This window comes from Mus musculus, chromosome X (genome assembly GCF_000001635.26).
Source record: "Mus musculus strain C57BL/6J chromosome X, GRCm38.p6 C57BL/6J".
In the NCBI taxonomy this organism is placed as follows: Eukaryota; Metazoa; Chordata; class Mammalia; order Rodentia; family Muridae; genus Mus; species Mus musculus.
The window spans coordinates 145238235-145251490 of NC_000086.7; positions in this window are offsets into that span (position 1 = coordinate 145238235).

The window sequence follows — 13256 nt, forward strand, 5'->3', positions numbered from 1 at the left end:
TGGGTTGGAAGTCGATTTTATCCGATATTAAAATGGCTACTCCAGCTTGTTTCTTCAGTCCATTTGCTTGGAAAATTGTTTTCCAGCCTTTCACTCTGAGGTAGTGTCTGTCTTTTTCCCTGAGATGGGTTTCCTGTAAGCAGCAGAATGTTGGGTCCTGTTTGTGTAGCCAGTCTGTTAGTCTATGTCTTTTTATTGGGGAATTGAGTCCATTGATATTAAGAGATATTAAGGAAAAGTAATTGTTGCTCCCTTTTATTTTTGTTGTTAGAGTTGGCATTCTGTTCTTGTGGCTGTCTTCTTTTTGGTTTGTTGAATGATTACTTTCTTGGTTGTTCTAGGGCGTGATTTCCGTCCTTGTATTGCTTCTTTTCTGTTATTATCCTTTGAAGGGCTAGATTCGTGGAAAGATATTGTGTGAACTTGGTTTTGTCGTGGAATACTTTGGTTTCTCCATCTATGGTAATTGAGAGTTTGGCCGGGTATAGTAGCCTGGGCTGGCATTTGTGTTCTCTTAGTGTCTGTATAACATCTGTCCAGGCTCTTCTGGCTTTCATAGTCTCTGGTGAAAAGTCTGGTGTAATTCTGATAGGCCTTCCTTTATATGTTACTTGACCTTTCTCCCTTACTGCTTTTAATATTCTATCTTTATTTAGTGCATTTGTTGTTCTGATTATTATGTGTCGGGAGGAATTTCTTTTCTGGTCCAGTCTATTTGGAGTTCTGTAGGCTTCTTGTATGATCATGGGCATCTCTTTTTTTATGTTTGGGAAGTTTTCTTCTATTATTTTGTTGAAGATATTAGCTGGCCCTTTAAGTTGAAAATCTTCATTCTCATCAATTCCTATTATCCGTAGGTTTGGTCTTCTCATTGTGTCCTGGATTACCTGGATGTTTTGAGTTAGGATCCTTTTGCATTTTGTATTTTCTTTGACTGTTGTGTCGATGTTCTCTATGGAATCTTCTGCACCTGAGATTCTCTCTTCCATTTCTTGTATTCTGTTGCTGATGCTCGCATCTATGGTTCCAGATCTCTTTCCTAGGGTTTCTATCTCCAGCGTTGCCTCGCTTTGGGTTTTCTTTATTGTGTCTACTTCCCCTTTTAGTTCTAGTATGGTTTTGTTCATTTCCATCACCTGTTTGGCTATGTTTTCCTGCTTTTCTTTAAGAGCCTGTAACTCTTTAGCAGTGCTCTCCTGTAAATCTTTAAGTGACTTATGAAAGTCCTTCTTGATGTCCTCTATCATCATCATGAGAAATGTTTTTAAATCTGGGTCTAGATTTTCGGTTGTGTTGGGGTGCCCAGGACTAGGTGGGGTGGGAGTGCTGCGTTCTGATGATGGTGAGTGGTCTTGATTTCTGTTAGTAGGATTCTTACGTTTGCCTTTCGCCATCTGGTAATCTCTGAAGCTAGCTGTTTTAGTTGTCACTGTTAAGAGCTTGTTCTTCAGGTGACTCTGTTAGCCTCTATGAGCAGACCTGGAGGGTAGCACTCTCCTTAGTTTCAGTGGGCAGAGTATTCTCTGCAGGCAAGCTCTCTTCTTGCAAGGCAGGTACCCAGATATCTGGTGTTCGAACCAGACTCCTGGCAGAAGTTGTGTTCCACTCACTAGAGGTCTTAGGATCACGTGTGGAATCCTGTGTGGGCCCTTGCGGGTGTCAGGCGACTCAGCTGGCAAGGTAGCCGGGGCTCGAGTGGAGTGGAAGGGGTTTGTGCCCCAGATCAAGCCCGGGTAGCCTGCTTCCCTATGTACCGCAGTCTCAAGTTCCGCGCGATTGGATTGGGGTAGGCGCTGTGTTCCACTCACCAGAGGTCTTAGGGTCCCGTGGGGAGTCCCGTGTGGGCCCTTGCGGGTGTTGGGCAAGACTCTGCTGTCAAGGTAGCCCGGGGCTCGAGTCTCGAGTCGAGCGGAAGGGACTTGTGCCCCAGATCAGGCCCGGGTAGCCTGCTCCCCTATGTACCGCAGTCTCAAGTTCCGCGCGATTGGATCATTTTATAATACATTTTAGCAGTGAAATGTGTTGAGTCTTGAATTTTCCATCAACTTTGTGTTTTAGATTAGTTTTAAGAGAACCAAAAAATTTGCAAACTTAATAGAGATCGTTTCTGTATACAATTTGTCCAATTTCTTACACTATTACCACTTGTATCACAATTGTACCTACATGCATTACTCTCAGAAATCATCGTTCTTTGTTCTCAAGATGTCAGACTCCCACTGAGATCTGAAAGTCTAACTCCTTTGGTATGCTAGACTAGAAACACATACAGTTTTTCTATCAGCTTACAGACAATAGATCATAGAACTTCTTAGCTTCTATATTCACATGAACCAGTCCCTTATAAATAAAAGAAAACTTTCTAAATGTCTGTTTATAAACTCCTGCTTCTGTTTCCATGGAGAACTACTATGAATACAATATGTGTTAATTACAGAAGGGTTAAAGGTAATGAATATGAAAAATACATTTTATACATGGCAAAATGATATAATGAAACCCATTAGTTTGAACAGTTGACATGCTAATAAAAAGTTTAAAGCAAACTAAAGAATTGAAATAACGTGTTTAACGTTTTTCTGTGAACATATATATATAAATACAAAGACATACACATGGCATATTTTTGTTTCTACTCTAAAATATGTAAAAGTGTCTTTAAATTTCATTCTAGACAAAGGTAAATGCTGCTAACAATTATTTGTGAATACATTAGCAGTTAGAACTTACATTTAGGTCACAAGTCCCTTCCAGTCAGTGCCAGCATCCGGTTCACCTTGGGCACAGAGTTGGTGGACACCCCTAAGGTCCCCTAGAGGACTCTGCATGTGATCTTAGGACCACGGATGAGTGGAACACAACTTCTGTTCCAATCCAACTGTGAGGGACCTGAGACAGCATTATGGAAGCAGAAAACCTGGCCTGACCAGGGTCACAAGTCCCTTCCGGTTGGCGCCAGCACCTGGTCACCTAGGTATGGAGTCCACGGATACCCCCCAAGGTCCCTAGAGGACAGGTTCAGAGGCAGACCCTATTTCAGTCTCCAGACATCCAGGCACCTTTGCTGCCAGAGGAGAGGTGTCAGCCCCGCCTGGGAGGGCTTTGCCAGAGCAAATGGGGGAGCCATCATGGTTCCCAGATCCCTCCCTCCAAGATTAGTCTGCACAGGTGAGAGTGTGGATGACAGAAGCTAACAGCTTCTGGGACAGCCCGAAGCAACACAGCTTCTGGGACAGGCCCTGTTTCAGGCCTTCATCTTCTGCCAGGATGCCAGATATCTGTGCACCTTCCCTGGAAGAGGAGAGCTTGCCTGCAGAGAGTGCTCTGACCACTGAAACTCAGAGGAGAGAGCTAGTCACCCAGGTCTGCTGATAGAAGCTAACAGAATCACAAGAGGAACAATATCTAACCGCAGACAACTATAACAACGAACTCCAGAAATTACCCGACTGTGAAAGGCAAATGTAAGAATCTTACTAACAGAAACCAAGACCACTCACCATTATCACAATGCAGCACTCCCACCTCGCCCAGTCCTGGGCACCCCATCACACCCGAAAATCTAGACCCGGATTTAAAAGCATATCTCATGATAATGATAGAGGACATCAAGAAGGACTTTAATAATTCACTTAAAGAAATACAGGAGAACACTGTTGGAGAGTTAAAAGTCCTTAAAGAAAAACAGCAGAACACAACCAAACAGGTAGATGTCCTTAAAGAAAAACAGGAAAACACATCCAAACAGGTGATGGAAATGAATAAAACCATGCAAGACCTAAAAAGGGAAGTAGACACAATAAAGAAAACCCAAAGTGAGGCAACACTGGAGATAGAAACCCTAGGAAACAAATCTGGAACCATAGATGCAAGCATCAGCAACAGAATACAAGAGATGGAAGAGAGAATCTCAGGTGCAGAAGATTCCATAGAGAACATGGGCACAACAATCAAAGAAAATACAAAACACAAAAAGATCCTAACTCAAAACATCCAGGAAATCTAGGACACAATGAGAAGACCAAACCTACGGACAATAGGAGTAGATGAGAATGAAAATTTACAACTTAAAGGGCCAGCAAATATCTTCAACAAAATTATAGAAGAAAACTTCCCAAACCTAAAGAAAGATGCCCATGAACATACAAGAAGCCTACAGAACTCCAAATAGACTGGACCAGAAAAGAAATTTCTCCTGACACGTAATAATCAGGACAACAAATGCACTAAATAAAGATAGAATATTAAAAGCAGTAAGGGAAAAGGATCAAGTAACAAATAAAGGCAGGCCTATCAGAATTGCAACAGACTTTTCACCAGGGACTATGAAAGCCAGAAGATCCTGGACAGATGATATACAGACACAAAGAGAACACAAATGCCAGCCCAGGCTACTATACCCAGACAAATTTTCAACTACCATAGATGGAGAAACCAAAGTATTCCACAACAAAACACAATTCACTCATTATATTTCCACAAATACAGCCCTTCAAAGGATAATATCAGAAAAAAACAAGGACGGAAACCACGTCCTAGAAAAAGCAAGAAAGTAATCCTTCAACAAACCTAAAAGAAGACATCCACAATAACAGAATGCCAACTCTAACAACAAAAATAAAAGGAAGCAACAATTAATTTTCCTTAATATCTCTTAATATCAATGGAATCAATTCCACAATAAAAAGACATAGACTAACAGACAAGCTACACAAACAGAACCCAACATTTTGCTGCTTAAAGGAAACCCATCTCAGGGAAAAAGACAGACACTACCTGAGAATGAAAGGCTGGAAAACAATTTTCCAAGCAAATGGTCTGAAGAAACAAGCTGAAGTAGCCATTCTAATATCGAATAAAATCGACTTCCAACCCAAAGTTATCAAAAAGGCAAGGAGGGACAATTCATACTCATTAAAGGTGAGTCTTCAAAGAGGAACTCTTGATTCTGAATATCTATGCTCCAAATGGAAGGGCATCCACATTCATTAAAGAAACTTTTGTAAAGATCAAAGCACACATTGCATCTCACACAATAATAGTGGGAAACTTCAACACACCACTTTCATCAATGGACAGATCATGGAAACAGAAACTAAAGAAGGACACAGTGAAACTAACAGAAGTTATGAAACAAATGGATTTAACTGATATCTACAAAACATTTTATCCTAAAACAAAAGGATATATGTTCTTCTCAGCACCTCATGGTACCTTCTCCAAAATTTACCATATAACTGGACAGAAAACAGGCCTCAACAGATACAAAAATTTTGAAATTGTCCCATGCATCCTATCAGATCACAATGGACTAAGGCTGATCTTCAATAACAACATAAATAATAGAAAGCCAACGTTCAGGTGGAAACTGAACAACACTCTTCTCAATGATACCTTGGTCAAAGAAGGAATAAAGAAAGATATTAAAGAATTTTTAGAGTTTAATGAAAATGAAGCCACAACATACCCAAACTTATGGGACACGATGAAAGCATTTCTAAGAGGAAATCTCATAGCTCTGAGTGCCTCCAAAAAGAAACTAGAGAGAGCACATAATAGCAATTTGACAACACACCTAAAAGCTCTAGAACAAAAGAAAGCAAATTCACCCAAGAGGAGTATACCGCAGGAAATAATCAAACTCAGGGGTGAAATCAACCAAGTGGAAACAAGAAGAACTGTTCAAAGAATCAACCAACCAGGAGCTGATTCTTTGAGAAAATCAACAAGATAGACAAACCCTTAGCCTGACTCACTAGAGGGCACAGGGACAGCATCCTAATTAACAAAATCAGAAATGAAAAAGGAGACATAGCAACAGATCCTTAAGAAATCCAAAACACAATCAGATCCTTCTACAAAAGGCTATACTCAACAAAACTGGAAAACCTGGATGAAATGGACAAATTTCTAGACAAATACGAGGTACCAAAGTTAAATCAGGATCAGATTATTGACCAAAACAGTCCTATATCCCTTAAAGAAATAGAAGCAGTTATTAATAGTCTCCCAACCAAAAAAAGCACAGTACCAGGTGGGTTTAGTGCAGAGTTCTATCAGACCTTGAAAGAAGATCTAATTCCAGTTCTTCACAAACTATTCCACAAAATAGAACTAGAAGGTACTCTACCCAACTCATTCTATGAAGCCGCAATTACTCTGATACCTAAACCACAAAAAGACCCAACAAAGATAAGAGAACTTCAGACCAATTTCCCTTATGAATATCGATGCAAAATTCCTCAATAAAGTTCTAACTAACTGAATCCATGAACACATCAAAACAATTATCCAACCTTACCAAGTAGGTTTCATCCCAGAGATGCAGGGATAGCTCAATATATGGAAATCCATCAACGTAAACCAGTAAATAAAATCAACTCAAAGACAAAAACCACATGATCATCTCCTTAGATGTGGAGAAAGCATTTGACAAAATCCAACACCCATTCATGATAAAAGTCTTGGAAAGTCAGGAATTCAAGGCCCATACCTAAACATGATAAAAGCAATCTACAGCAAACCAGTAGCCAACATCAAAGTAAATGGTGAGAAGGAAGCTGGAAGGAATTCCACTAAAATCAGGGACTAGACAAGGCTGCCCACTTTCTCCCTACCTATTCAACATTGTACTTGAAGTCCTAGCCAGAGCAATCGACAACAAAAGGAGATTAAGGGGATACAAACTGGAAAGGAAGAAGTCAAAATATCACTTTTTGCAGATGATATGATAGTATATATAAGTGACCCTAAAAATTCTACCAGAGGACTCCTAAACCTGGTAAACAGCTTCAATGAAGTAGCTGGATATAAAATTAACTCAAACAAGACCATGGCCTTTCTGTACACAGAGGATATACAGGCTGAGAAATAAATTAGGGAAACAACACCCTTCTCAATAGTCACAAATAATATAAATAACTTGGCATAACTCTAACTAAGGAAGTGAAAGATCTGTATGATAAGAACTTCAAGTCTCTGAAGAAAGAAATTAAAGAAGACCTCAGAAGATGGAAAGATCTTCCCTGCTAATGAATTGGCAGGATCAATATAGTAAAAATGACTATCTTGCCAAAAGCAATCTACAGATTCAATGCAATCCCCATCAAAATTCCAACTCAATTCTTCAATGAATTAGAAAGGGCAATCTGCAAATTCATCTGAAGTAACAAAAAAACCTAGGATAACAAAAACTCTGCTCATGGAAAAAAAAAACAAACTTCCAGTGGATTCACCATGTCTGACCTACAGCTATACTACAGAGCTATTGTGATAAAAACTGCATGGTAGTGGTATAGAGACAGACAAGTAGACCAATGGAACAGAATTGAAGACCTATAAATGAACCCACACACCCATGGTCACTTGATCTTTGACAAGGGAGCAAAAACCATCCAGTGGAAAAAAGACAGCATTTTTCAACAAATGGTGCTGGCACAACTGGCAGTTATCATGTAGAAGAATGTGAATTGATCCATTCCTATCTCCTTGTACTAAGGTCAAATCTATGTGGATCAAGGAACTCCACATAAAACCAGAGACACTGAAACTTATAGAGGTGAAAGTAGGGAAAATCCTCGAAGATATGGGTACAGGGGGAAAATTCCGGAATAGAACAGCAATGGCTTGTGCTGTAAGATAGAGAATCGACAAATGGGACCTCATAAAATTGCAAAGCTTCTGTAAGGCAAAAGATACTGTCAATAAGACAAACAGGCCACAAACAGATTGGGAAAGGATCTTTACCTATCCTAAATCAGATAGGGGACTAATATCCAATATATATAAAGAATTCAAGAAGGTGGATTCCATAAAATCAAATAACCCCATTAAAAAATGGGGCTCAGAGCTAAACAAAGAATTCTCACCGGAGGAATACCAAATGGCCAAGAAGCACCTGCAAAAATGTTCAACATCCTTAATCATCAGGGAAATGCAAATCAAAACAACCCTGAGATTCCATCTCACACCATTCAGAATAGCTAAGATCAAAAATTCAGGTGACAGCAGATGCTGGCGTGGATGTGGAGAAAGAGGAAAACTCCTCCACTGTTGGTGGGATTGCAAGCTTGTACAACCACTCTGGAAATCAGTCTGGCAGCTCCTCAGAAAATTGGACATAGTACTACTGGAGGAGCCCACAATACCACTCGTGGGCATATATCCAGAAAATGTTCCAACCAGTAAGAAGGACACGTGCTCCACTATGTTCATAGCAGCCTTATTTATAATAGCCAGAAGCTGGAAAGAACCCAGATGCCCCTCAACAGAGGAATGGATACAGAAAATGTGATACATTTACATAATGGAGTACTACTCAGCTATTAAAAAGAATGAATTTATAAAATCCCTAGGCAAATGGATGGACATGGAGTGAGGTAACCCAATCTGAAAAGAACTCACACAATATCTACTCACTGATAAGTGGATATACCCAGATAGAATACCCAAGATATAACAATTTGCAACACACATGAAAATCAAGAAGAACAAAGACCAAAGTGGACAGTTTGCCACTTCTTAGAATTGGGAACAAAACACACATGGAAGGAGTTACAGAGACAAAGTTTAGAGCTGAGAGGAAAGGATGGACCATCTAGAGACTGCCATACTTGGAGATCCAATCCATAATCAGCCTCCAAACACTGACACTATTGAATACACTAGGAAGATTTTGCTGAAAGGACCCAGATATAGTGGACTCTTGTGAGGCTATGCCGAGGCCTAGCAAACACAGAAGTGGATGCTCACAATCAGCTCTTGGATGGATTACAGAGCCCCCAATGGAGGAGCTAGAGAAAGTACCCAAGGAGCTAAAGGGGTCTGCAACCCTATAGGTGGATCAACAATATGAACTAACCAGTACCCCACAGAGCTCATATCTCTAGCTGCATATGTATCAAAAGAGGCCCTAGTTGGCCATCATTGGGAAGAGAGGCCCACTGGTCTTGCAAACTTTATATGCCTCAGTAGAGGGGAAAGCCAGGGCTAAGAAGTGGGAGTGGGTGGATAGGGGAGTGGGGGGAAGGGTACGGGGGACTTTTGGGATAGCATTGGAAATGTAAATGAAGAAAATACCTAATAAAATTAAATAAAAAAAGAACTTACTATTTACATTATTTCTTATAGTTAATCATTGGATATAATTAATACAGAAAATAGGTTAAGTGCGAGGCTTTCTCATCTACCAATTAAGGTGATTTTCTAGTTTTCTAGAGTAGGGTACCATATTCTCAGTAGGATTTTAGAAGCATTTGTCCTACACTTTTACATAAATGGATATAATGCTTTTATGATGTCATTCATTTTCTCTGTGGAGAAACTACCAACTCCTATAGAGAAGCTACAGAGCCATCAGTAAGAGGGCCACAGAGCAGAACTTTTAACACTGCTCTCCTTGCTTTACTGTCATAGGATGCCTCTTCCTAGTATATTGCTCAAATACAAATTTTGCCACCAATTTTACATATTAATAAGATAAAAGAATAGAACATTGTAAAGTTCAGAATCCACATTTTGCTTTCTCTAGTGTATCCGGTAGTGTAATTCTGAAGGAGGTAATGGAAAGAGGAGCTATAGAGGCCACCTTTGCTTCAGCTATGTATATGGGGAGAGAAACCTTAAGAATTAATACATACAAAACTGAAAACAGTGTTAGCAACTGAGTCGCTTAGTTTCTTCTTCTCCTTCATTTTATTCTGAGGAAATCCTGTGCGCCTCTATAGAAAGGAATACTATTGATTTATGGTTGATTCAGGGTTTCAGAATGCTGCCAGGTTTTTTCATTTTTAATAGCTTCATTATAAATGGTAATTATGATTTTACAATTGTATGAGTACTACCAACCTTATATAAGTCAAGATAATAACTTGCATTGCATGGTACTTTGTGGTTATCAAATTCTCTTATATATGTGGCTGCTTACCATTCTAGCCTGGCCTTATATTGTCCTGAAAGCACTGTCAGAAGTCGTCTTAGTCAGGGTTTCTATTCCTGCACAAACATCATGACCAAGAAGCACGTTGGGGAGGAAAGGGTTTATTCGGCTTACACTTCCATACTGTTGTTCATCACCAAGGAAGTCAGGACTGGAACTCAAGCATGTCAGGGAACAGGAGCTGATACAGAGGCCATGGAGGGATATTCTTTACTGGCTTGCTTCCTCTGGCTTGCTCAGCCTGCTCTCTTATAGAACTCAAGACTACCAGCCCAGAGATCCACCCACAAGGGGCCTTTCCCCCTTGATCACTAATTGAAAAAAATGCCTTACAGTTGGATCTCATGGAGGCATTTCCTCAACTGAAGCTCCTTTCTCTGTGATAACTCCAGCTGTGTCAAGTTGACACAAAACCAGCCAGTACAGAAGGAAAGGCTTAGGTACACATACTGTACTTCAGAAGCGATTCCCGGGAACAGGAGAAAGGCTTAGCAAAGTATCATTGGAAAAGAGAAAAATTAAATGCACCCAATATATTTTTATGTTGAGAATCTCCATGGATGGCTGAGCTAGTGAAGAACCTAAAGGAGTGTGTTTCAAAACTGTCAGTCCTGAGGTAAATAAGAAGCACTTATATATCAGATCTGGCTTCCATTTATCAAGGCTTGGCTGACAGACATCCAATGTGGTGATATTGCTGAAATCACAGGATGAGGATCAAGTGATTGCTACAGTGAGTTTGAGGTGAAGCACTGTTAGCAAAATGAATAAAATTGAGAAGGTATATCATTTATGCATTATTTGCTAGACAATTATGTCAGTTCTGTGGTTTAAAGTGACTTGAGAACTAGCTTGTGCATGCCCTTATAGCAACATAGTGAAAAATAGAAGGCATTATTATTAATGACTTTTGGGGAAAATAGCTCTACAAATAATCAATATACTACTGTTACTATATGATTCAGCAACCTCCCCCACCCGTTTCTTTGTGTGGAAAAAAGTAAGGCTCAACACCATTTACTCTATCCATTATGAAAATAAATGACTACCTTCAAAAGATTTTGATATCCCAAAAGAATGCAGCTATGTAAATAAAGTACTGATATCATCAGATTCTATTTGAAAACAAAATGATTCATTTATCATTTTGAGACATAGAATGCTACATCAAGCAAAGTTGAAAAGTACAGGAACCGATTTTATCTCTCCTTCCTCACACACACCTCCCACAATTTTGAAGAGTTTGGCGCTCCCTGTGTATGCATAATTACACAAACTAATCATAAATTTCCACATTTTAGTACATGTATAATGAGCCTCAAAAATCAACAATGAACTAAAAATATTCATAAAAGATATTTCTTTCTAATTTAAAAATTGATAATACACAGCTGCACCAAGGCAGCAGTCTTTGCCCCTCTCCTCTCAGAATACTGTACTGTGGGATTCTTTGGGAAAAAAAATCCATGTTGAAGCCTTACTTGTATCTTGAGTCATCTAAGACTCCATGCTGTGCATCTTGTTCAACATGACTCTTCTAAGAGAAGCTTTCTTGCTGAAGTGGCATTTGTGGATATGGATAGTATGAACCTGGTGGACTGGAAGGGTACTATTGGTTCATGATCTAGGCCTTGGGAAAGGTAATTTACTTGAATGATTTAAGTTTTCTTCCAATGAAGTGATTAGTTTTTGATGTACCTCATTAAGCAGTGGCCACAGTATGGGGAATGAAAATCATGAAATTATGTCCAGATCATCACATTCACCTAAGAAATCAGGCTTGATGTTATATATTCTGTATTTGGTCTTTGTCTTATTTTTATATACATAACTTCTAAAATAGTTGGGATTTCTAAAGCAATGTATCTCTTAGAATATTAATGGTTAAATTGACAGCTGGATGCTACTAGGTAGCTTAAGAATGGGAGACAGTCACAGGGAGGACAAAGACCACTACATAATGCCTAACGTCTGAGAATGCAGACAATCTGAAGGTTAAGTTGATGACCTCAAAACAATAATTCAATCTTTCCTTTGTAATAAAAATAAAAACCATAAAAAGTTATATGGTTTTAAGTCCCATCTTAGTCCCTTTAAGTCCCTATCTTAGTCCCAGTCATTGGAAAAAATTTAAGATGTGGAGAATTTCTGGGTGAGGTGGATGACTCAGGATAGACAATGTTTCAGAGTCTGGTCCTAATTCTATTTACTTTCTTACCTGACTACAGATGCAGTGTGACCATCCAGACTTCTATTCCTGTTAAACATTCCTTACCTAACGTGACAGATGCATACCTTCTAGAACAAAGCCCTCCTCTCATATATTTCTTCTCATTGGATATTTTGTCACAGCAACAAGACAAGCAACTAATATAAAACCCAGAGTCATGGAGCTTCAATATAGCCGAACACTTAGACGTTCATAAAAGATGGATCACCAAGACAGAGCAAGGAAACTTGGTGCTTTGTTCACACACATCACCCTTTGTATATTTCCAACTGTATCCTTTGTCCTTTCTCAAATCCTCTTTAATAAGCCAGTAAACATACTTTCCTGAGTCCTATGAAGCATTACACTGTATTAATCAAAACCAAAGGAAAGCGTATAAGAACTCTGATTTATAATCAGTCAGAAGCATAGATACAGCTTATGGTTTATGATTGGTATGTAAAATACATCTGGCAATCTTAGGGACTAAGACCTCAATTTATGGCCTCTGCTGTTATATCCAGTTAGACAGAGCTGAATTGAGTTAGAGAACTCAGCTGGTATCTACTGTTGAGCTGATTGCTTACCCGCTGGCAAGAAGAAATTCTCACATCTCTTGAGGCCACGAAAATAATCTGTGTTTTTGGAGTGTGAGAACAGAAGAAAAACTGTTTTGTACGACACAGCAGTACAAGGTAATCACACACAGAGAGACAACCTGAAGACTACATAAACCTTTGACAGCTCACTTCCTTTTTCTCTTTCTCTCTCTCCCTTTCCTCTGACTCATATTCACCACTAATGCATATTGTATGATAAGTTCAACTCAAGGTACTCTACCTTTCAAAACAATGAAGTTCTTTCTCACAATAATGATGCACAGTACACAGTGTTATCATATGTTTTACTAAAGAGAGCACTTACACTTGGACAGGTAAAATAAAGTGCCCAAATTCACCCATTGTTTTAATGTTTCTAAGTGCTATGATAAAAATATCACGACCACTTCAGCTCCTTGGGTACTTTCTCTGGCTCTTTCTTTGGGCTCCCTGTGTTCCATCCAATAGATGACTGTGAGCATCTACTTCTATATTTGCCAAGCAGTGGCAT